Source organism: Otolemur garnettii, unplaced genomic scaffold (assembly GCF_000181295.1).
Source record: "Otolemur garnettii isolate 467f Iridium unplaced genomic scaffold, OtoGar3 scaffold00063, whole genome shotgun sequence".
Taxonomy (NCBI): Eukaryota; Metazoa; Chordata; class Mammalia; order Primates; family Galagidae; genus Otolemur; species Otolemur garnettii.
Genome location: NW_003852458.1, coordinates 9,136,971 through 9,139,021, shown reverse-complemented (window position 1 = coordinate 9,139,021; position 2,051 = coordinate 9,136,971). Strand labels below are relative to the sequence as shown.

General features: G+C 44.4%; 1 protein-coding gene across 1 annotated transcript in view; it reads left to right on the top strand.

The window, feature by feature from the left end:
* The window catches only part of OXCT1 (3-oxoacid CoA-transferase 1), a 144,878-nt gene that overhangs the window by 29,033 nt on the left and 113,794 nt on the right, over nucleotides 1-2,051 (top strand). The window lies entirely within an intron of this gene.

Genomic DNA, 2,051 nt, shown 5'->3' with positions numbered 1-2,051 from the left:
GGTTGGTTTTTTCTTTTTTTTTTTAGAGACAGAGTCTTTTTTTGTTTGTTTGTTTTTGAGTCAGAGCCTCAAGCTATCTCCCTAGATAGAGTGCTGTGGCATCACAGCTCACAGCAACCTCCAACTCCTGGGTTCAAGTGAGTCTCCTTCCTCAGCTTCCCAAGTAACTGGGACCACAGGCGCCTGCCACAATGCCTGGCTATTTTTTTGGTTGCAGCCGTCATTATTGTTTTTTGGTAGGCCTGGGCTGGATTCGAACCCGCCACCTTAGGTGTATGTGGCTGGTGCCTTAGCCACTTGAGCCACAGGCGCCGAGCCAGAGACAGAGTCTTACTTTGTCACCCTTGGTAGAGTACAGTGGCACCACAGCTCGCAGCAACCTCCTCTTGAGCTCTTGGGCTTAAGCAATTCTCTTGCCTCAGCTTCTCGAGTAGCTAGGACTACAGGCACCTGCCACAATGACCAGCTATTTTTTATTGCAGTTTGGCTGGGGCTGGGTTGGAACCTGCCACCCTTGGTATATAGGGCTGGTGCCCCACCCACTGAGCCACAGGCACTGCTCAAGAGCAGAAGCAGAAAGAGGTTAGGTTAAGGGGCTGCTGTGTTAATCCAGGTGGGAGTGGGAGTTGGTTTGGGCTAAGGTGGTAGCAGTGGGCATTTGTGGGAATGTGAGAAGAGGGTGGAATTGGGATATATGATGATAGCAGAGCCAACAGGGTTTGCTGATGAATTGGTGGTGGGGTGTATGAGAAAATCACGTGAGCTGTTTACTGAGGTGAGCAAAGAGCTCCGTGTGGGACGAGGAGCATTTGCAATGCCCCTTAGACTCCCACGGAGGTGCTCAGCAGGCTCCAGCTCCGGGGAGTGTTTAGAGCAGGGACAGGGACTCTGGAGGCATCAGTGTATATATAAACCTAACGAAATGGGAAACAGTGACTAGAAATAAAAGAGGAATCTCCCGACTTGCAGTCTGATTTGAAAAGGGAGGGAAGTTTTCAAGGGGAGGGAATGATCACCTGAGGGGGAGTAATCAACTGTGTGTGGAGAGGTCGTGTAACTTGAGGACTGGAATTGGCCATTGGATTCAACAAAAATGCAAGTCACTGGTAACCTTAAGGATTTTTTTTTCTGGAATGAAAAAAAGGAAAGTCTGATTAGAGTGGATTCAAAAAAGAACCAAAAAGGAAGAAGTGGTGACGTGTCACCCAACCCTTCCAAGGGAGTATCATAGCTGGTTGGACAAAATCAGGGGCTTCCATGTTTCAGAATAGTGAACACTCAGCAGCAGCTGGTGGGTGGACCCTCCGGAAATTACATTATTAGGATATAAGAGAAAAGCCAGTTTCCTGATTCTGCCCTGCATTGGCATATATTTATAACAGTTTCCTAGATATGTGTGTAAAACAATCAGCTAGTATTTAGTGATGATTTTGAAATACATAAGCCACTTAAAAAATACTTTTGTATATTGATAGGCAGCTTAGAAATATCTTACGTATAATTTTTCTAAGTTCAAGTTAATCAGATCCTCATTCATCACTGATTTCCTAAATGAATTAATCTTTTCTAGCAGGAAACTTGGATAATATTCTTAAAGAAGCTTTTCTTCTTCTTAGCCTCCTTCTTATTCCTCCTCCTTCTCTCTTTCTTTTTTTACAAGAAGCTTTTCTTTAACAGAGGATTTCTGTTTTAAGCCCTGAGTAAATGTACCAAAACGTTCTCCGGAGGCTTTCCATAAGATGCACTACATGGTCTGTCCACTAGGGGATGCAGTAGGACCGAGAATGGAGTTCTGCCCTCAGACGGCTCCATCTTGCGCGGTGATGGACTGCAGCAGTGGACGTTGTTTCCTTTTTCTCTCTTGTTTTCATTCCCAGAGATGAATCCCCAAGAGGAAAAAAGGAACACAATGCCAAGCCATAGTTTTGCTTTCTGTTCTTTCCCCCCAAATTCATAGTATGAATAGCCAATAAACTTAAGCAAAAACCAATAGCATTCCATTAGACCAGTTATGTAAGAAAAGAAGATAGAATAAAATAAAATGTAACATA